The sequence below is a fragment of the Mesoplodon densirostris genome, chromosome 15 (genome assembly GCF_025265405.1).
Source record: "Mesoplodon densirostris isolate mMesDen1 chromosome 15, mMesDen1 primary haplotype, whole genome shotgun sequence".
NCBI lineage: Eukaryota > Metazoa > Chordata > Mammalia > Artiodactyla > Ziphiidae > Mesoplodon > Mesoplodon densirostris.
Window position 1 is genome coordinate 55,847,138 of NC_082675.1, and position 23,978 is coordinate 55,871,115.

Consider the following 23,978-nt stretch of genomic DNA (forward strand, 5'->3'; position numbering starts at 1 on the left):
CAACTGGGATCTGATACAAAGCTTTAGAATGATTGGCGGTACCAAACTGAATATAAAATAGGGTATTTTTCAATTTAGGCCAGAAGACAGGGCACCCTGTTCCAGACTTCACTGAAAGGTTATAGGCACATTCTCAAATGCTGTGTTCAATGACAATGGGCATGTGAAGGACAAGACCTAGACACAACTTAAAACCTTAAAATGCTCCAACATATTTTGAAAGAATTTATGACAGTGAATATCAAAATGTTCACCAAAACAGAGGACCTATCGAGACACCCAAACCAGTAGACTTTCTTTCTTAAAAGACTTTACCATGAAGCTGTTTTTTGGCATGACGTAGAATATACTTCCTTTATTTACAGATATGGGTTCCTGACCAGGGCAATTATAGAGGAATATATAGGTTCCCAGTATTTACTCTCTCACATACTTTTAAACTGACATTAAAAGTTTTTATCATAAGCTTATACTTATGATACAGAGTACAATATAAATGCATTAAAAGTATTGACATTTAAATATAAATTTGTTAAATAATTCTATTAAATGTATGTAATAGAATCTAAATAATATGATTTGAAAGTTTCCATCATTATGAAAACAGTGGATGACATGAATTTCCATTGCAATATTAGAATTTTCAGTTTCTTTTCTCTCCATGAACTTATATTTCCATTCTACATCCCCCCCAGTATCTTATCCTTTAATATATTTTTATGCTTAAAAGTATTTTATTGATTATTTTACCATCATTCTCTGAAAAAAAAATTGTGTATGTAAAATATAATTTTATATTTTTTCTCTGAATGTGAAACTCCAAAAATTAAAAATTCTTCTCAATTGAGTTATTATAATTGAACTAATACACAATTGATCAAAATAATATAAATAGATATGAATTTTGATAAACAATATTAAACATAATATGTAAAAGTTCATTGGAAATGCATCTCTTAATGAAATAGATGGGTATGGGTTTTATTTTTCCCCATTAGTTCATGAATTCATGGATGAATATTACTCATCACTACCATAAGACAGTGTGTATCATCAATTTTCCTTATTATTGTCTTTTTAAAAAGGCATGAGTACCATTTAAGCTAATGTGGAATGCAGGGCTTACATAGAACAGTCAATGTCAAAACAATTAGCCCAATAATAATCATCCTTTTGTTAGGAAAAGTTTAGGTTTATTGTTAAATTTTTTAAAAAAGTGTTTATACCTATCTCAACTTCACAACATCTCATTCTGAATTTTTATTAAGATAGATATATTAATGGATGAGAGGTAAATAACCAATAGATAGATAATTAGGTGGATAGAAAATAAAGTCACAAAGTCTTGATATGAGTTTTTGGTCTGGATGAAATAAGGCACCACTGCATTCAATTCCTCCCCTAAGTGCTCCTAGCTTTGCTCTCACAGGACCCTCCTTTGGTCACAATGTGCTCTTTTAGAGTAGTTTGGTGTTTGGAAGAGTCAAAGTCATTCAAAGAAAATGATCACATCCTCTATCATACAATATATCAGAATTTAGAACATTTCAGCTTAAGCCAAAATATCACCATTTCCATTCCCATACTTTGTCCATAGCAGAAATATGTACAAAAGAGGGATAACAAGAAAAGCTTATTCTCCTCCTTTAGAGATAACAATATTCTCAATTATCTCTAGAAGGTTTTAAATTCTGTGTGATGTGCCATGGAGAGTATAGTTTTCTTGTGGGAGAAGAACAGTTGGCAAATAGGAGAACTGGCCTCAGGTACTTTCTTGGGAAGATCCATTTTAGAATGAAGAACACATATACAAAATTGAGGATATGAAAAATGTATTTCCTAAAATTATTGGTGCCAATTATCCCTAGGAAAGATATTTGTGTATTCTCAGTATGAAACCTGTTTCAGAAAAGAAGATTCCACATCATCTGCTAAAATAGATTCTACTTCCATGTTGATGATCTTGGTTTCCTTATCTCAGCATGAGCCCATGTCTCCTTATGGATCCCAACAATATGCCATGTGCTCCAAAACTATTATATAATCAAATCCTTCCAACTCATCCATAACTTTGAATTTAGATTATCATATACAGTTTACAGCTATTTAAAACTTAGGCTCAAAGTAAATTGTTCAAGATTTTATTAAAAAGAAAAGACAAGTGTGGACTGCAAACAAATCTGCCTAATACCAACAACATGAACGCCAAATCCTCTGCCACTCTAAACAATGAAAAGGTTATATTTTATAATTTTTAAGGAATATACAGCTCTAATATTCCAAGATCCTGAAAGAGCATCCAGTACAAAGCACTTAGTAACACTGGAATTTTGGCCTGAAAATAAAGTCAATACTTGACTGTATTTGAAAATATTAGCTCATGTTTCTGAAGTTTCTTACTCAACTTGGTCATCAAATTTTGAGTAATATTAACACTTTTTGCTTTAGGAAATTAAAAAAAAATAATCACACTGCTTTCAGATTTTTTCCACCTGGCCCTCTCCAGTTATGCTAGTCAATAAATCTTTTTTTTTTTTTCTTCAAGTGGAATTTAAGTTACATCACCATCTGATTCCCATGGCTGTTGGTTTCTTAGAAGAGTAAAGAAAGTGCTGCTGGAAAATCCTCTCAATTGGGTAGGGATGTGTGTGAGTATAAGTGTGTTGACAGAATTTGGGAAGTAGGTGAGGAAGAAAACATTTGTTTAATTTTTGTCCCCTCATCTAAAAATATATATTTTGCCTTGAGAGACTCTTATAGCAGTCATTTCTATGCTCTGCTCTTTTCAGAAAGAATGACACACTAATTTTCACTTCAAAGACTGACAGTTCGTAAACTTGCCTTACACCATTCATTTTGGGAGCCATCTTTCAATGTCTTTCAGGGAGAAATTAACAGTCATTTGTGTTTGGTTTATGAAAATGGAAAAAAATTTCTAAAAAATAGAAAATAAAGAAAAGAAAAATGGAGCTTTAACTGGTTAAAAATCAAAATGCTCAATTCAAGTGTGTTACATGTTTACACTTACAAAAGTTAAAGGACAACAGCACAGGAAGACCTTCAAGATGGTGGAGGAGTAAGATGTGGAGATCACCTTCCTCCCCACAAATACATCAAAAATACATCTACATGTGGAACAATTCCTACAGAACACCTACTAAACACTGGCAGAAAACCTCAGACTTCCCAAAAGGCAAGAAAATCCCCACATACCTGGGTAGGGCAAAAGAAAAAAAGAAAAAACAGAGACAAAAGAATAGGGACAGGACCTGCACCTCTGGGAGGGAGCTGTGAAGGAGGAAAAGTTCTACACACTAGGGAGACCCTTCACTGGTGGACACAGGGTGTGGTGGGGGGGGAAGCTTCAGAGCCATGGAGGGGAGTGCAGCAGCAGGGATAGCAGAGGGCAGAGCAGAGAGATTCCCACACAGAGGATCAGTACCGACAAGCACTCACCAGCCTGAGAAACTTGTCTGCTCACCCATTGGGGCAGATGGGGGCTGGGAGCTGAGGCTTAGGCTACAGAGATCAGATCCCAGGAGGAGGACTGGGGTTGGCTGTGTGAACACAGCCTGAGAGGGCTAGTGAGCCACAGCTAGCCAGGAGGGAATCCGGGAAAAAGTCTGGACCAGCCTAAGAGGCAAGAGACCATTGTTTAGGGGTGAGAAAGGAGAGAGGATTCAGAACACCACCTAAATGAGCTCCAGAGATGGGCACAAGCCACAGCTATCAGTGCAGACACCAGAGGTGGGAACAAAATGATAAGGCTGCTGCTGCTACAGCCACCAAGAATCCTGTGTGCAAACACAGGTCACTATCCACACCACCCCTGCCAAGAGCCTGTGAAACCCGCCACTGCCAGTATCCCATGATCCAGGAACAACTTCCCTAGGAGAACACACAGCATGCCTCAGGCTGTTGCAATGCCATGCTGGCCTCTGCCACTGAAGGCTCACCACCCATTCCATATTCCTCCTTCCCCCTGGGCTCTGTGGGCCAGAGCCCCCTAATTAGCTGTCACTTTAACACTGTCCTGTCTGGGTGGGGAACAGACACCTTCAGGTGACCTACACACAAAGGCAGAGGCAAGTCCAAAGCTGAACCCCTGGAGCTGTGCGAACAAAGAAGATAAAGGGAATTTTCTCCCAGCAGCCTCAGGAGCAGCAGATTAAACCTCCACAATCAATTTGATGTACACTGCATCTGCAGAATACCTGACTAGACAATAAATCATCCCAAAATTGAGGCAGTGGACTTGGGAGCAACTGTAAACTTGATGTTTGCTTTCTGCATCTAATTTGTTTATGGTTTTATGTTTATTTAAGTTTAGTATTTAGAGCTTATTACCACTATTAGATTTATTTACAGATTTGATGCTCACTTCCATTTTCTTGTATATATATATATATGTTTGTTTGTTTGTTTTCTTTTTTTCACATTTCATGATCTGTATGTGTAGGATTCTTTGTGTGATTTTGTCCATATAGCTTTGCTTTTACCATTTGACCAAGGCTTCTATGTGCCCATTTGTGTGTGAGTGTGTGTTTATTAGTACAGTGTTTAGCACTTCTTATCATTGGTGGATATATTTTTGGATTTGGTTGTTCTCTTCTCTCTTTTATTTTATTACATTTTACTTGTAATAACTTTTTTATTTTAATAACTTTATTTGGTTTTATCTTTCTTTCTTTCTTTCTTTCTTTCTTTCTTTCTTTTTTCTCTCCATTTGCTTATGAGCCATGTGGCTGACAGGGTGTTGGTGCTAAGGCCGGATGTCAGACCTGAGACTCTGAGGTGGGAGAGCCGAGTTCACAACATTGGTCCACCAGAGAATCCCCCAGCCCCACATAATATCAAATAACAAAACGTCTCCCAATGATCTTCATCTCAATGCTAATACCCAGCTCCACTCAAGGACCAGCAAGCTACAGTGTTGGACACCCCAAGCCAAACAATTAGCAAGACAGGACCACAAACACACCCATTTGTAGAGAGGATGCCTAAAATCATAATAAGGTCACAGGCACACCAAAACACACCACTAGAAGTGGTCCAGCCTACCAGAAAGACAAGATCCAGGCTCACACACCAGAACACAAGCACCATCCCCCGAGACCAGGAAGCTTACACAACCCACTGACAAACCTTACCACTGGGGGCAGACACCAAGAACAATAGAAACTATGAACTTGCATCCTGCGAAAAGGAGAACACAAACACAGTAAGTTAAGAAAAAATGGGAAGACAGAGAAACACAGCAGATAAAAGAGTAAAGTAAAAACTGAACAAACATAACAAAGAGAAAGGAAATAGGCAGTCTACCTGAAAAAGAATTCAGAGTAATGACAGTAAAAATGATACATAATCTTGGAAACAGAATGGAGAAAATAGAGGAAACATTTAACGAGGACCTAGAAGAACTAAAGAGCAAACAAACAACGATGAACAAGACACTAAAGGAAATGAAAAATTCCCTAGAAGGAATCAATAGCAGAAAAACTGAGGGAGAAAACGGGTAAGTGACCTGGAAGATAGAGCAGTGGAAATAACTACTGCAGAGCACAATAAAGAAAAAAAAAGAATGAAAAGAATTGAGGACAGTCTCAGAGACCTCTTGGACAACATTAAACATACCAATATTGGAATTATAAGGGTTCCAGAAGAAGAAGAGAAAAATAAAAGGGACTGAGAAAGTATTTGAAGAGATTATACTTGAAAACTTCCCTAACTTGGGAAAGAAAATAGTCACTCAAGTTCAGGAAGCACAGAGAGTCCCTTACAGGATAAATCCAAGGAGAAACTCACCAGGACACATAATAAGCAAACTATCAACAGTTAAATACATAGAAAAAATATTAAAAGTACCAAGGGAAAAGCAACAAATAACATACAAGAGAATGCCCGCTAGGTTAACAGATGAACTTTCAGCAGAAACTCTGCAAGCCAGGAGGGAGTGGCAGGTCATATTTAAAGTGATGAAAGGGAAAAACCTACAACCAAGATTACTCTACCAGCAAGGATCTCATTCAGAATTGATGGAGAAATTAAAAACTTTACAAACAAGCAAACGCTAAGAGAATTCAGTGCCACCAAACCAGCTTTACAACAAATGCTAAAGGAACTTCTCTAGGCAGGAAACACAAGAGAAGGAAAAGACCTGCAATAACAAATCCAAAACAATAAAGAAAATGGCAACAGAAACATATATATCGATAACTATGTTAAATGTAAATGAATTAAGTGTTCCAACCAAAAGACATACATTCGCTGAATGGATAAAACAAAAAAGACCCATATATATCATGTCCACAGGAGACACACTTCAGACTAGGGACACATACAGACTGAAAGTGAGGGGATGGAAAAAGATATTCCATGCAAATGGAAATCAAAGAAAGCTGGACTAGCAATTCTCATAACAGACAAAATAGATTTTAAAATGAAGACTATTACAAGAGACAAAGAAAGACACTACATAATTATCAAGGGATCAATTGAAGAAGAAGATATAACAATTGTAAGTATGCACCTAACATAGGAGCATCTCAATACATAAGGCAAAATCTAACAGCCATAAAGGGGAAATCAAAAGTAACACAGTCATGGTAGGGGACATTAACATCCTACTTTCACCAATGGACAGATCATCCAAAATGAAAATAAATAAGGAATCACAAACTTTAAATGATACATTAAAAAAAGATGGACTTAATTGATATTTATAGGACATTCCATCCAAAAACAACAGAATACACTTTCTTCTCAAGTGTTCATGGAACCTTCTCCAGGATAGGTCATATCTTGGGTAACAAATCAAGCCTTGGTAAATTTAAGATACTTGAAACTGTACCAAGTATATTTCCTGACCACAATGCTATGAGCCTAGATATCAATTACAGGAAAGAATCTTTAAAAAATAGAAATACATGGAGGCTAAATAAAACACTACTAAATAACCAAGAGAACACTGAATAAATCAAAGAGGAAATCAAAAAATACCTAGAAACAGGGTTTCCCTGGTGGAACAGTGGTTGAGAGTCTGCCTGCCGATGCAGGAGACATAGGTTCGTGTCCCAGTCTGGGAAGATCCCACATGCCGTGGAGTGGCTAGACCCGTGAGACATGGCCACTGAGCCTGCATGTCTGGAGCCTGTGCTCTGCAATGGAACAGGCCACAAGAGTGAGAGGCCTGCGTACAGCAAAAAAAAAAAAAAAAAAAAAAAAAAAATTAGAAACAAATGACAGTGAAAATAGGATAACCCTAAAACTATGAGATGCAGTAAAAGCAGTTCTAAGAGGGAAGTTTATAGCAATACAATCCTACATCAAGAAACAAGAAACATCTCAAATAAACAACCTAAACTTACACCTAAAGCAATTAGAGAAAGAACAAAAAACCTCGAGGTTATCAGAAGGAAATAAATCATAAAGATAAGATTAGAAATAAATGAAAAACAAATGAAAAAAATGATAGCAATGATCAATAAAACTAAAAGCTGGTTCTCTGAGAAGATAAACAAAATTAATAAACCATTAGCCTGACTCATCAAGAAAAAAAGGAAGAAGACTCAAACCAACAAAATTAGAAAGGAAAACAGAGAAGTAACAACTGACACTACAGAAATGCAAAGGATCATAAGAGAATACTACAAGCAAATATATGCCAATAAAATTTGACAACCTGGAAGAAATGGACAAATTCTCAGAAAAGCACAACCTCTAAGACTGACCCAGGATGAAACTAAAAATATAAACAGACTAATCACAAACACTGAAATTGAAACTGTGATTAAAAATCTCCCAACAAACAAAAGCCCAGGACCAGATGGCTTCACAGGAGACTACTATCAAACATTTAGTGAAGAGTTAACAACTATCCTTCTCAAACTATTCCAAAATATAGCAGAGGGAGGAACACTCCCAAACTCATTCTATGAGACCACCATCACCCTGATACCAAAACCAGAGAAAGATGCCACAAAAAAAGAAAACTACTGGCCAACCACACTGATGAACATGGAGGTAAAAAGCCTCAACAAATACTAGCCAACAGAATCCAGAAGAACATTAAAAGGATCATACACCATGATCAAATGTGATTTATCCCAGGAATTCAAGGATTCTTCAATATATGCAAATCAATCAATGTGGTAAACCATATTAACAAATTGAAGGAGAAAACCCATATGATCATCTCAATAGATGCAGAAAAAGCTTTCGACAAAATTCAACACCCACTTAGGACAAAAATTCTCCAGAAAGTAAGCACAGAGGGAACTTAGCTCAACATATTAAAAGCCATATATGACAAACCCACAGCCAACATCGTTCTCAATTGTGAAAAACTGAAACCATTTCTGCTAAGATCAGGTAGAAGACAAGGCTGCCCACTCTCACCACTATTATTCAACATAGTTTTGGAAGTTTTAGCCACAGCAATCAGAGAAGAAAAAGAAATAAAAGAAATCCAAATGGGAAAAGAAGAATAAAACTGTCATTGTTTGCAGATGACATGAAAGTATACATAGAGAATCCTAAAGATGTTACTGGAAACCTACTATAGCTAATCAATGAATTTGGCAAAGTAGCAGGATACAGAATTAATGCACAGAAATCTCTTGCATTCCTATAACTTATGATGAAAATGTGAAAGAGAAATTAAGGAAACAAACCCATTTATGATTGCAACCAAAAAGTAAAATACCTAGGAATAAACTTACCTAAGGAGACAAAAGACCTGTATGCAGAAAACTATAAGACACTGATGAAACAAATTAAAGATGATAGAAACAGATGGAGAGATGTACCATGGTTTTGGATTGGAAGAATCAACATTGTGAAAATGCATATACTACACAAAGCAATCTACACATTCAATGCAAACTCTATCAAATTACCACTGGTATTTTTCACAGAACTAGTACAAGAAATTTCACAATTTGTATGGAAACGCAAAAGACCCTGAATAGCCAAAGCATCTTGAGAAAGAAAAACAGAGCTGGAACAATCAGACTCCCTGACTGCAGACTATAATACAAAGTTACAGTAGTCAAGACAGTATGGTACTGGCACAAAAACAGAAATATTGATCAACTGCAAAGGGTAGAAAGCCCAGAGATAAACCCACACTGAAATGGTCACCTTATCTTTGATAAAAGAGACAAGAATATACAATGGAGAAATGACAGGCCCTTCAATAAGTAGTGCTGGGAAAGCTGGACAGCTACAGGTTAAAGAATGAAATTAGAACACTTCCTTTCCTGACACCATACACAAAAATAAACTCAAAATGGATTAAGGACCTGCATTTAAGGTCAGACACTATAAAACTCTTAGAGGAAAACATTGGCAGAACACACTATGACATAAATGACAGCAAGATCCTTTTTTACCCATCTCCTAGAGAAATGGAAATAAAAACAAATGAGACCTAATGAAACTTAAGAGCTTTTGCACAGCAATGGAAACCATAAACAAGATGAAAAGAGAATCCTTGGAATGGGAGAAAATATTTGCAAATGAAGCAACTGACAAAAGATTAATCTCCAAAATATACAAGCAACTCAATAGCAAACAAACAACCAAATCAAAAAATGGGCAGAAGGCTTAAATAGACATTTCTCCAAAGAATATATACAGTTTGCCAACAAACACATAAAATGATGCTCAACATCACTAATCATTAGAGAAATGCAAATCAAAACCACAATGAGGTATCACCTCACACTGGTCAGAATGGCCATCTTCAAAAAATCTGCAAACAATAAATGCTGGATAGGCTGTGGAGAAAAGGGAACTTTCTTGCACTGTTGGTGGGAATGTAAATTGATACAGCCACTATGGAGAACAGTATGGAGGTTCCTTAAAAACCTAAAAGTAGAACTACCATACAACCCAGAAATCCCACTACTGGGCATATACCCTGAGAAAACCATAATTCAAAAAGAAGCAGCACTATTTACAATAGCCAGGACATGGAAGCAACCTAAGTGTCCATCAACAGATGAATGGATAAAGAAGATGTGGCACATATATACAATGGAATATTCCTCAGCCATAAAAAGAAATGAAATTGAGTTATTTGTAGTGAGGTGGATGGACCTAGAGACTGTTATACAGAGGGAAGTAAGTCAGAAAGAGAAAAAACACATGTCATATACAAACACATATATATGGAATCTGAAAAAAAAAAAAAAGATCATTCCGAAGGACAAAGCAGTAGGACAGGAATAAAGACACAGAGGTAGAGAATGGACTTGAGGATACATGGAAGGGGAAGGGGAAGCTGGGACGAAGTGAGAGAGTGGTATGGACATATATATACTACCAAATGTATAATAGATAGCTAGTAGGAAGCAGTTGCATGACAGCGGGAGATCAGCTCCGTGCTTTGTGTTCACATAGAGTGGTGGGATAAGGAAGGTGGGAGTGAGATGCAAGAGGGAGGAGATATGGGGGTAAATGTATATTTATAGCTGATTCACTTTGTTATACAGCAGAAACTATCACACCATTGTAAAACAATTACACTCCAATAAAGATGATAAAAAGGAAAAAAAAAAAAAAAAGAAGGACAACAGTACCCAACTTGGAGGAAAACAGAAAAATAGTACAGTAAAGTTCAAAACTTTTTTTTTAGACAAACTCTAAAGGCATGCAGTTGTAATATAGACAATGGAGTTGTTCCAAACACACACACACCTACACACACTGGATGCTTACTCTTTCGTTCCAGAATTGAAAACAGCCTAAATTTTTAGAGGCCAGTGTTAATAAATTCTATTTAAAATTTTAGTGGAGTTTTAAACTTAATTACAATATGTCATTTTCTAAATATAAATGTAAACACATTTAAAAGGAAGATGAATAAAAACCCACATCTTATCATATAAAAATTTCTTCACTGTTGTTCTCTGATATTTTTCACAGTTTCCTTTTCATGCTAGTCTAAATATGCTTCTCAGCTGAAACCAATATTGGTCTTTCAGGCCACACACAGAGCTACTTAGGTATTAAATCACACTCAACCCCATCTTAGCTTCTTTTCTCCCATAGCCTTCTCTGAATTTTTGATTCCAAAAAGTACTCTCCTTCCTCCTCACTACTTTGGCCCCTTCTATCTGTCATGACCTGACATTTGTTTTATTTGAAATATACTTTGTAAAACCCAAATGAGTTCCTATGCAGTAGATACTGGTAAGAAATAGGCTGGAGAGCGAAAGTAAATTATACATGGTCATATTATTTAGACATTTTTGAGATAGGATTTAACTCCATAAATTTCAGACTACAGAAGTTGTTACCTATCCACTGTGTGACACTGTCTCTTACCAGAGACTTCTCACATTGATAATTAGGAGACCATAAGATCATAGAATTAGGGGTTTGAATATGTTGATTTTATCTTCAACTCCATTGCTGCATTTGGTCCTGGTAAAATTAATATCCTCAAGATCCTTAGTTAAAAATCATGCTCAATGATATTTAAGTCTGCTTCCATTTTTTGCTATTGATATTTTTATTACAACTCATGGGGTGGTAAAGGCTTACTTACATTGGCTAAAACTGAGGGAACATGCACATTGATTTGCAAACAACATGTTATTTACTACTCGCAACATTACTTTAAGGAATTATTGATTTTAGAGATGAGGAATCTGACATTACTTACCAAGGTGGCATAACTCAGAAATCAGAATGAGAATCCACACTGAGGCTTGTCTAACTAGTGTATCCAGAATCTTACTCATAGCTTCCCCCTACCTTGTTTTAGGATTCCTCAAGAAACAGGAGTTCAGAAAAAGAAAAAGGGTTGGATATCCTGGATGGCCCATGATAGAGTACAAATTGAATGGCATCTTAGGGATAAGCTATCTCATTAGCAAGGGTGAAAAGCAGGGGAAAACCTATTTGAGTAATGGCTTGTTCTCAAGAACAAGCTTAACATGTGAGAGACCAAATTTAGACTGTACATAATGGAGTAGGAATGCATAAACCAAAATAATTTAGAAATAATGTAAAATTCTGGCCTTTTAACTTTCTGTTTCTTTCCTCTTGTCATCTCCTATTCAGTGAACTTATAACAAAGAATGACAAAGTATCACTCTCTACATCTCAGATTATATGTACATTAGAAATTATAGCAAAATTTGTGCAATATTTATGGAACCAAGAGGTAACACAGAAATACAGAGAGGAGAAAAAGAAAAAAATACAACAAAAACTAAAGAGAAGGCTGAACACAAAGTGAATCTTGGGAATCACGTAGGCTAACCTTGCTCAGAGAATGTGATCTTCATGATCTGCAAGTTTTCATCAGAAAGAGAAAACTAAAAATAGAAAGTGTGGGTTAAGTGAGTGGGATATATAGCTTTTAAAAAAAAGAAAGCAAGCGACTCAGAGCTTAAAGGTTTAGAAAACTCTGTCTGCCACAAGATCTGAAAGAATAAATTACATCAAGAGCTGTTTTAGTGTTTTCCTTATTTGGGGGGAGTGCAGTGTGGATTGATTTGGGCTGACCTGTACTTAAAAGCCTGGGCATTCTTGGAAACAGAGCAGTTCTATTGCTTTATCCTCTTCCTCCTCCTCTCACACAAATACAAAGCAGTAACTTTTACACAATCTGACTTCTCAACTCCTGTCTTTTTATTTTCTCAACACAACAAGACAGCCATCCATCCCAATCTTGCTCCATATGACCTTCCCACCATCCCTGGATTTCCTGTTTTTCTAGCTTCTTTTTTTACCTACTCAGAGAGTTTAAATATATGGAGGCAGGGCTGGATATTTTAAAGCCAAGGTTGAGAAGCTGTTAAATCCTGCAGCTCCACCAATTGTTCAACATGAATTTTTAGTTCATGCCAATAACATGATCCAGTTGGAACACAGCTACCATGACTCCAAAGTACATTGTAGTGTTTAAACACACACACACATACATACATACACACAAAAGTTACCAATGAAAGAATAAAACATTTTGTTTGATTCAAATTGAAGCAGCATTCTACTGGATTGTGAAAGCCCACTGTTGAATTCTAAGAACACTGAATAGCAAATAGAAATGCCAGAAGAAGAGGAAGAAAACAGAAGGAGGAGGCCACATACACACTTACGTGTCCACTCAACATGCCACGAAGAGGGCTACACAGAGAAATTCTGATAGCCAACTTGTACCGTTATCAGGTACCATATATTGAGCACAAATTCATGAAGTTGCAGTAGACAACGTCCTAGAAAGCTCTCTGTGAACAGGGAACAGCATCTTCATGCTGCTTGGTTGATTTTGCCACATACTTGAGGAAGTAATTAGAATTTTTCTAAATAAGACTTCGGTATTCCTAGGTGGGGTGGAGGAAGGAAGGATTGGGAGTTTGGGATTAGCAGATGCAAAGTAGCATATATAGGATGGATAAACAACAAGGTCGTACTGTATAGCATAGGGAACTATATTAAATATCTTGTGATAAACCATAATGGAAAAGAATATGAAAAAGAATATATATATATGCATAACTGAATCACTTTTCTGTACAGTAGAAGTTAAGACAACAATGTAAATCAACTATACTTCAATAAAATAAAATTTTAAAAAGACTTCTGTATTTCCATGAACAAATCTATTCTATCTGCATCTCTTTCTCCTTTTTTAAATTTATTTTTTAATTCTCTATTACATTTGAGGAAGTACCAATCCTCCAAAGACTAATCCCCAGCCCCTTATGCCCTAGATCCTAACCTTGTAAGTATTTTTGGTTTTATGAAAGATAAAGTATTATAGAGGAAATCGTTCCTTATCTCATGTTCTTTTCTCTACCAGATCATTCATACAAAATGTTCTGGCTCCCTGACGTCCAGTACTGTAGCCAGGAACCACATGTGGCTATTGAACACTTGAAATGTGACTAGAATGAATTGAAATGTACTGAAGAACTACACAACAGATTTCAAAGACAATACTAAACAAACAAATGTAAAGCATCTCATTAATAATTGTTTATATTGTTAAATTTTAAAATGATAATATTTTGAAAATACTGGGTTAGTAAAATATATTATTAAAATTAATGTCAACAGTTTCTTTTACATTTTTAATATGACTAATGTAATATTTAAAATTGCACGTCTTTTTCTTTTTTTGTTTATATTTTGGTGGATTATCTTTTGCTTTTGGTGGCAAACGTCTTCTAATAGCTTTCTGAGAAAACTTTCATGACAAATTTTCTGAATCCTTTTATATCTAGTCATATGCTTATGTGTTTGTTATTTATTTGTCCTTGTCTCTACTTTTCTCACTACCTAAAAAGTTTCTCCAAAGATAGTCTCTGTTCACTTGGTTTCAAAACAGTCTACATGCTAAGGACTTGCAATGTTAAGTCTTTAGGTCATAATGTTTTGCAAAATTTTAGACGACTACATCCAGATTCTTATCAGGCATATTTACCTAAAAGTTATTCCATAGACATCTTATGTATAACTATAATCCTTTACACACACATGTGAACTCAGTTATGTAAACATATACAGACTTGTTTGAGTCTTCTCACTCATAGCAAGTGATACCATTGGAGTACTTAGTTTCTCAAGTCAGACATCTAAGATTCTTCCTTGATTCCTTTCTACAGACCACATAACTGCAAATCTTGATTTTTCTGCCTCCAAAATATTTAACCAACCTGACCATTCATCTCCATTTCTAGTGAAATCAGTTTTGTTTGAGCCTGCACAATTGTGTTCCATGACTTTCTCCTCACTGGACTTCCTGTTTTTACTGTTGTTCCTTTCCAATCCATTTCCTGCAAACAGCAGAAAGAGTAAGATGATGTAAAACATAATCTTATGGTGAAACTCTTTTAACTGCTCTCAAAATGAAGTACAAACCCATGAACATGACTTATTTGGCTCCTCATGATATGATAACATCCAGCCACTCCAATCCTTTCTCATACCACTTACAACCTTGCATACTCTGTTCTAGCTCCTCCTGGAAATCAGTCATTCATTAGCCTCTTTTAAAAATTTCCAACCTCTTTCTTGCCTCTGGGTTTTAACCCTTACACTCTCTAGACTCTGCCATAGATCTTTGCATGACTGGCTCTTTTACCCAAGGCTTCACTTGGATATCATGTACTCAGAGAGGTCTCTCTTTGCTGACCACCCAGTCTAAGATTGCTCCCACTACTGCAGTATTCTCTATTTCCTATCACAAAGCTCTAGTTTTTCCTTTACAGCAATTTGTGCAATTTTTTTCTTTTATTTTAAGTAAATAAAACTTCATTGTACAACACTTTCTCTGCAAAATACTAGCTCTAATATGGCAAAGACTGTAACTGTATTATAGATCACTGTCTCCTGGCCCATGTACAATGCCTGCCATATGAAAGATGCTCATTAAATATGGACTGAATAGGACTTCCCTGGTGGCACAATGGCTAAGAATCTGCCTGCTAATGCAGGAGAAATGGGTTTAAACCATGTTTCTAGAATATCTCACATGCCATGGCGCATCTAAGCCCACAAACCACTACTACTGAGCCTGCATGCCACAACTACTGAAGCCCACATGCCTACAGCCTGTGCTCTGTAACAAGAGAATCCACCACAATAAGAAGGCCATGCACTGCAACCAAGAGTAGCCCTTGCTTGCTGCAACTAGAGAAAGCCTGCATGCGGCAACAAAGACCCAACACAGCCAAAAATAAATAAATAAATAAAAATTAAGAAAAAACAAAACAAAAAGATGGACTGAATACATAAGTGTGTACTTACTGGTCCCTAGGAGCTTTTTTTCATCCCATAAATTCAAGTTTTATAATTATTGGCTAAATATAGCAGGTGTCATCATCTTTTAATGCTTCTCTTGAATAGTAGGAAATATGGAGGAGAATTATACATTTGCATTTATCATCAGCATATTCATATGCTGAGAAAGTCTCAGCAGAGGGATGAGTATTTTAAGTCTAGAACATCTAGTAAGATTTTTATTGTGAAAATACACTTTTTTAAAATAATGGAACCACAAATCTACTGTCATTGGCAATGGGCATTTAATCCTCAGACCATCATATGAGAGATAGGGAGGAGAATATGGGTATCCCATTATAAGTTGTCCATATGTCACTATGGAAACCTCTCACACTATGATTTTCAGTCATTTATTTCTGTACTCCTTGCCCAGCCATTAAAAAAAAAAAATCCCTCAAAGAAACAATGAAAATAGGATGAGAGGATTCTTAATGAGAGAATTGAATGTTGTTATTTGAGTACTCTTTACAGATTCAATTTTGAGAAATGTATAACCCAACTTGAAGAATTTGGCTAGACGAGAGAAAAAAAGGAGAAAAACGGGTCTTTGGTGGTATATGAAAGCAGTATATCATAGCTTCAGCTCATATCAAAGACAAGAAAGCAATTAATCAAGAGTAAGTTATAGAAATAAAATGGATGTGTGCTCAACTTGTATAAATGCAAGCTTTGCTTGATGGCACTCCCCATTAAGAAACAGAAATTGGAAATTTGAAATACTATTTTATAACCTCAGTGAAATAGCTGTATTTTATATAAAAATTTCAACCAGCCAGTTTTATTCAGAAGTTGAACTTTTCTGTAGCTAATTTAAAGGAATCACTGATCTCAAAGAATACCTAAAGTGTTAGTACAACTATTGTTAAAATGGGTAAAATGTCTTCAAACTACTGAACTTGCTGCTTGAGCCTAATTCTAAGCTCTTTTAAAATGTTCTTTCTTCCCTCTATGTTGAAACTTGAACGGAGGTGGGTGGAGAAAGACATGCCAGGAATTAAGATACTGATTTTGCAAATTCCTTTAAGAACTGTGATTTAGTTCTTCAGAAAAATCAGCACAAATGAGGTAATTTCTTTAATATAAAAGTTATATGGCTGCAATTTGCATTCCATTAATCTGGTCTTTAAAAGTTGCCTTTCTCCCTTCTTTAGTCTGGTCTTTAAAAGTTACCTTTCTCCCCTCTTTCCAAACTGTCATATCACACTACCATGTTAGAAAAATGTTATTTCTTGCTAAGCATTACAGAACTTTAGAACTAGAAGGAGAATTATAGCTACTCTAGTCAAACACTCTCATTTTCCAAATTTGAAATTTAGAGGCCAGAGAGTTTACATGGACTGTAAGGACCTGGCTCACATAATGGCAGTGCCAGTTCTAACCAGGGACTATATCTGGAAGTGCTCTCAGGGGCCATAAAAATATCATTAATGAGTCCAGTGGGAAGGATGTGAAACAGTAGGGCATGTTGGAGCCAACAGAAAGTACAAGAACATATGCATGAGTTGACCAGTGAGCAAATACATTACAGGTGTAAGAAGTTGGGTATCAAACTTCAAGCCCTGTGATCATTCCATATACCATATTGTGATATACTGTGTTGACTCTCTACTTTAGTTCCTTTGATATTTATGTTGAAAATAAATTAGATGTTCTACTTTAAATCATTGTCAAGTTGTTCGTTTGTATATCCTTTTTTGTCAACTCATTTAGGCTCAGAGCAAATACAGATTTATATCTTGGACTAAAGTGACTAGACCTTTTCCTTTGGCTTTGGGACTTACTTTTTTCTAACAATGTTTTTTTTTTAATATTATATACTTTATTATTATTTAAAGTTATATGATAAATGATAATTGAAATTGAGTTAGTTCTATATGCTATTCAACAGGAGAGTATATTTTTTAAATATTGTTTTTCAAAATGTTCCCACATTTTAAGTGTTTTCCTTTTCTCCTCTAAGATTTCCCTGCCTGTCATTTCTGACTATGTATCCATAATTTGACTCTGAACGAACAATTTTTATTGCTTCCCATTAGCTTATCTCTGCTTCAGTCTGATCAATTCCTTTATTTTACCATCTCCCATAGGTTTATTATCAACCTTAAGCCATACTTTGCACCATTCCAAGAACTTAGAAAACTACCTTGGCAGTCACCTTCTTTAGGAGGCTCATGCCATCACCCATTCCTTGTGAAACCTGCACTGCTTCTGGGTGGCTCTGTCCCATGCCAGATTCCTCTAGATGGCCTTCACCCCCATTTATACCATAACATTTAGCACTCCTATGTTTTTTGTTTGTAGAATTCTTGAGGATAGGAAACATACTTTCTCCCCTCTGTGTATTTTCCATATGGTCTAGTCTATTTTAAGGTACTTGATCAAACTTCAATAGAGAAAACTAATCAATTTTTAAAATAAAAAGTCTTAGGGCTCAAAGAGATTCTGACAAGAAACACAAACAATCTCATTTTTTTGATAGCTTGAAAAGCAGTGAAGGCCTGGTAGGCAGGATAACTGGCTGAAGCGGATGCTATTGAGTATACACTTGGTATTAGAATCCACTCTCCCAAGTACTAAGCCAACACTTATTTCACTATCTCCTACCTCGCTCACAATACCCAGAGATCATTAAGTACAGAAGAAAGAGTAACTTGCCTTGAAGAGTTGATGCGCACTCTTGTCTGGATACAAGACACCGGGCTGGGCAACCGGAATGTCAGCTCTTAGCTCTTTCAAAACAAAACCACCTGAAATAAAGCAACAGGCAGTGAGGAAAGCTGTCAAGTCCCCATTTGCAGTTTCTAGTAAAGATCACAGGAAAAAATAGACTCCAGCTTCAATTTGTCTTTATTTCAACTCCTCAAGGGCTCAGCACTAGCTGACTGCTGGAATTCTACACAAGCATGTTGACCAGCTTTTTGCTTGCTTCTCCTCCTGCCTCGTTACCCAATTAGTTCCTTGTTAACCACAAACCTGCAGTATATTTCCCCTCAGGCTCTGCTCCTCTCTGTGTAGCTTTTAACCCCTTCTGTACACACTGTTTAAAGCAGTATTAAGGTGCCCCCATGGATGCCTGAGAGAAACCTTGGTGCCCCCTTGGTTTCCAAAGTAATTAGTTTACAGGGCCATCTCATCTAACCGCAAAATCAGGAATAGATCAAACTCCCCCATCTGTGAAAGAGGTTAGGAATGCAAATGCTACTCTTCCAGGTAACATAGCAAAACAGAGAGCATCAGAAGCAAGATATCCAGAATTTCAGTCAAAGGAAAGATCGGAAAACCATTGCTTTTTTTTAAACGTTTCTAAGCCCCAGAAAGAAAATTCCCTGGGAAGCTAAAAGGAGGAGGATGGGTCAAACAAAAGTATCTTGGTGTTATCCTGAAGGCTTTTTCATAGCTGCTCATGTTTTAGTGGACACCCCAAACTTGGAAATCATGTGTGTGTTCAGGAGGAATCAGTGAGATTGTTAACTGAGGAAGTGAAGGGAACCCAGTGTAGGGAGAACAGGCACTTCTAGGAGTGCCAACTGGTCATCAAACCATGTGTCTGCTCACAGGCAGAATTGACTTAAAAATCGGAACCTAATTAGCATTTGCCCTCTTTTTTCAGATCTTTCAAAAAATAAAATACCAAGAAAGGCTCCCAATTTCAGATTCCATGATCTGAAAATCTTCACTTGCAAGAAGTACATAGCTTTCCATATTTATTATTAAAGAAGAAAAACAAAGATTCCAACTGTAATAAGCAAAATAACCAAGTATAAAAAAAATGCAGCCTACTGAGACACAAGAAATTGTAAGAAAAAACCTGGTTATTTCAAATAAGAAAAACTTGCAAATACAATTTCAGAGTCATGCAGCAATTATAATCAGAGAAAATGGAAAAGAGAAGTGCTAGATGCAAAAGTCTCATCAGTTTTCAAAAAGGAGAAAAAGATAGATTGTGATAATTTTATCTCAAGGACTTGGCATTGTGAACTAGTAAAATTGTCTAATTAATTATTCAGTAATTGATTTGTCCCTATTCAAAATATCAAGAAGTGAAAACAGTGTGTTTTGTGTTTTCACCAAAAAATCACTCATGCTAAAGTAATCTTTTTGTTGTTGTTTTCTTTTCTTTTTTTTTTTTTTTTGATACTGTTGCTAGACTGCAAAATCTGGACGTTTCAGTAACAACATTTCTGGATTTCATCAAAGTTTTTCCCATGAAATAATATTTTAGGCACTGGGGGAAAATGTGTAGAACATTTGAATAAAGTCAATGCCAATTGAACTTTGTTTCTTAAAGGATGAATGTCAATCCAGAGAGAGATCTTAGAGCTGTGTTGCTTCTTTCCAAACATAGGTGTCAGATGCCTGCTATGTGCTAGAATTTGAGGAAACAGCAATGAGCAAGATCCAGACAGGCAAAGACAGGCCCTCCCTTGTCTTCATGGAGATTATATAAGTTTGACTTATTAAAAAGTGGGTTGAGAAATAGAAGGTTATTATTTAATCCTTAGATTTTACAAAGTCAGATGAATAAATCATCACATTAGAGACTTCAGGTTAAAAAGGTTAGGCTAAAATGATGCATCGTACCTGAAAGCAAAATAGTTCATAAGGATAAATGTAAATTTGAAAATCTATTTAAAACCAAACTTAGGGATGTCTCTTGAGGTCTTGAAGTTTTGGGAGACTCTAAGATTAGAGGAGGTTAGAATGTGATTTAACTTTTAAAATAGTTAATCAAGTCTTAAATTGTATAAATAAAGGTAAAGTTTAGTGTCCAAAATAAGGGAAAATTAACTACACTGATTAGATCAACTTGGAATTTTTCATTTTGCTTGGGACACCACAGTTCTAAAGAAAAATTATGTAAGAACCTAATAATGTGAAACATTAGGTAAGAAAATAAAAAAGAGTGGTACATGTTTACCAAAAGAGTAAATGTTTAAATAGGACAAAACTAGCATTAAGTGATGAAGATTACAAAGATACAAAGTCTGTGCTGTTAAGGAAAAGCCTACATATTTACCTACAACATAAAATAAGAAGAGAGGGTTGATGTTTAATGTGGTAGATACTAAAAGTGACCAAGCACACTCTGAATGGCAACCTGTCAGGAATATTTTAGAAATGACCTCTTAATTAGAAAGGATTTTGGCCTAAGTGACATCTCTATGATTCCTTCTGATCTTCTAAATCTAAATCTGTGAGACTGTAATAGAAATATTTTCTTCTGCACATTTGGCTTTAGATGAATGTTTGCTCCTGAATCACCATTCTATAACCACAAGAGATGGACAGTTATTAAGTGGGAATGGTTTCTCCAATTTCTCTTTCTTTGATCTATGGATGTTATCTTTGAATCCAAATCCAAAAATAAGTGAACTTAGCATCTCAATCAAGCCACGTTTTACCTTGTTTATTGTACTTTATTCAAACAAAATATTAACATTCCTCCTATTATGAATACTGACACTGCTTTTGTCTCCAATTTTTTCTAAACACAATTCAGATCATTTCATTCTATCACATTTTAGATTCTGGGTCAATTAAGCTTGCAGTTTCTTTTAGTCTTTATGTTAAACTCAGAATCTTTCCAAATTTGCCATGGTTTACAATATTTTAGGGTAGTTACAGGGATATGACACTAATTCTCAGGTTTGCTGGTATCCAATTTCAGAATTCTCTGGAGTGCTCTCCAGAGACTGACTTTCTGTCTTCTTCAGAACAGTAGAGGCTGTCTTCTGCCTGTGTTGGGTGGAGGGATCCTTCCAGCTTCTCTCTACCCCCTATTCTAGAAGTACTTGTTATCTAACCCTGTGTTTTTCCAGACTTTGAGGTACACATATGCTTGCTTTTTCTTAAATTACTCCCTCAGCAGAATTGCAGGAGATGATTTTCCCCTGTTCTACTTAGTTACCACTGGTCCATCTGTTACTCATTTTCCAACATTTTGTTGACAACATTAGTCTGGAGTCATTTCCTATTTTGTTCTTCTTGTCCTCTTGTATTTATATCTTTATTTTATTATGTTGTGTTTTCAGAAGGCAACATACAGTATAAGTGGTGATCTGACAGGTTTAACCAGAAGTCTCATCTTTATTTATTTATTTATATTTTTCATTTCAAACACTTGAAGCTTTGCTGCTGTTTTTCATATATTAGTTTTTTTATTAATATTAAAACCAAGGAAATGACAGGTAAATGAATCCGAATTCCAATAGTATATATCTCTGTTCAGGGGAAATTATACATGGTAATAATTATTTTTTCTATTTTTTAATATTTCCTAGATATTGCAACTGTACTATTTTTATAAGAACATCTAATTAAAATAACCAAAATAATTTTTATTCCATATTTTCCATTACTGTGTAGTTTTAAAATAATTTAAAGAAAATAATTAACACAACAAAATTAATTGCCTTAGTTTTTATATTAAAAAAATCAGAGTGCATTTTTGAATTAAAAGAATTGAGAAGAATGGTTATAAAATAAAACAATGTATTATGTAGTGAAAGTTTATTGGGAATAGGTACGTAAAAAATACAAATCAGAGTGATTGATTGCAATTTAGGACTTGGGCATTGTGAAGGTCACCATACTTCTTTTAAAGGTATTTGTTAAGAGTTTTAGATCCAGGACATTGCCTGCAAGAGCAAGAGGCTATGAAGTTAAGGTCTGACAGGCTAGGCTCAAATGATTTAGACTTTAAACAGTTAACCTTCTCATTCTATCTTCCAGAACTTGTTGGGAGGGTCTCCCTTGGTGGATTGTGAGTACCAAGCTCTACTCTTGCTTACAGGTTCTCAATGATAATCCCTGGATTTGTTCTGGGTGGGGAATGGAGGCTGTGGAATCCCAGAGGAGGATTACTGTTAACATTGTTATTTAAAAACAGAGTAAACAAATAACAGGGAATTCACTGTAGGGAATGCACTGCCTTGAGCTTTGAGATGGGAGGATTCAAATGGGATTTTCAAAATTATATTGCTGGTATTTCTAATGGAACAGATGTGGATTAAAAAAAAAAAAGAAATGAGTTGCTGAATGGTATTCTCCAAAGCAGCTCCCACCACACCAGCCAAAAGTGAGTAGACTAAATTTATAGGATAAATTTTGGTGACAATTTTACAACTTATGCCAGTTCAAGTCCATTCCATCTTATTTGATTCCATCTATTCCACTTCACTTTATCTCATGACAGGTCAGTTAGATTTCCCTGAGCCTAAGTCATTAACCTTTTGGATACACATTTTTAGTATTTACTAGTGATATTTAATATATTTAAATTGGTGACTTGAATTTCTGTAACTAAACTCATGTCCTTTTATGTATGTACAGTTATGTCTTATACAGACTTAATCTTTTCCTCCTCTGGACTTCCTCAGAGATGAATGATATTTCATTATGTAGTTTTAAAAAGACATTTGTAGATTTTGTGTTATTGTTTATAAAACAAATTCATACTCTTGGTAAAAAAATGAAAGGAAAATGCATGAAAGGACATGACAATAAAGCTGTCTATAATCTTACGACTTTCAAAAATTCAACTGTTTCAGGAAAGAAAGTGGGGCCAGAGAGGATGGTCCCATCCCAGGGTCCGAGACCTTGGTTATGCTGCCAAGTGTGGGTTCTTAGCTTCTAGCAGGAAGAATTCAAGAGTGAGCCATATTAAAGTGAAAGAAAGTTTATTCAGGGAGATATACACACTCCATAGACAGAGTGTGGGCTTTCTTGAAAGTTGACAGGTCATGGGAGAAACACACCCCACAGACAGACTGTGGGCCATCTTGGAAGTCTAGAGGAACCAGGGTATGGAGTTGTCAGTTTTTATGGGCTGGGTAATTTCACAAGCTAATGAGTGGGAGGATTATTCCAACTATTTTAGGGAAGGTGTGGGGATTTCCAGGATTTGGGACACCAGTCTGTTTTTGGGCCTTTTAGGGTCAGCCTTGGAACTGTCATGGTACCTGTGAGTGTGTCATTTAGCTTGCTGATGTGTTACAGCCAGCATATACTGAGGCTCAAGATCTAGTGGAAGTCAATTATCCACCATTTTGGACCTATTTGGTTCTAACCAGTTTATGCTGTGTCCTCAATGGTTGTCATTCTTTTAAACGTTGTGCTCTGCCCTCTTCCTGTCTCACAAAGATACTATATTATAACATTGTAATCCTATGGGC